At 60.7% G+C, this 300-nt stretch overlaps 1 protein-coding gene across 1 annotated transcript in view; it reads right to left on the reverse strand.

The window, feature by feature from the left end:
- The window catches only part of LOC109935415 (pancreatic alpha-amylase-like), a 29,521-nt gene that overhangs the window by 23,712 nt on the left and 5,509 nt on the right, over positions 1 to 300 (reverse strand). The gene's annotated exons all lie outside the window — the stretch shown is intronic.

Raw genomic sequence — 300 nt, forward strand, 5'->3', positions numbered from 1 at the left:
CAGCCCCTACACCCCCTCCCTATCTCTGTAACCCCTTCCAGCCCCTATACCCCCTCCCTATCGCTGTAACCTCTTCCAGCCCCTACACCCCTCCCTATCTCTGTCATCTCCTCCAGCCCCTACACCCCTCCCTATCTCTGTAACCTCCTCCAGCCCCTACACCCCTCCCTATCTCTGTCACCTCCTCCAGCCCCTACACCCCTCCCTATCTCTGTCACCTCCTCCAGCCCCTACACCCCTCCCTATCTCTGTCACCTCCTCCAGCCCCTACACCCCTCCCTATCTCTGTCACCTCCTCCA

The sequence above is a fragment of the Rhincodon typus genome, chromosome 10 (assembly GCF_021869965.1).
Source record: "Rhincodon typus isolate 14 chromosome 10, sRhiTyp1.1, whole genome shotgun sequence".
Lineage (NCBI taxonomy): Eukaryota > Metazoa > Chordata > Chondrichthyes > Orectolobiformes > Rhincodontidae > Rhincodon > Rhincodon typus.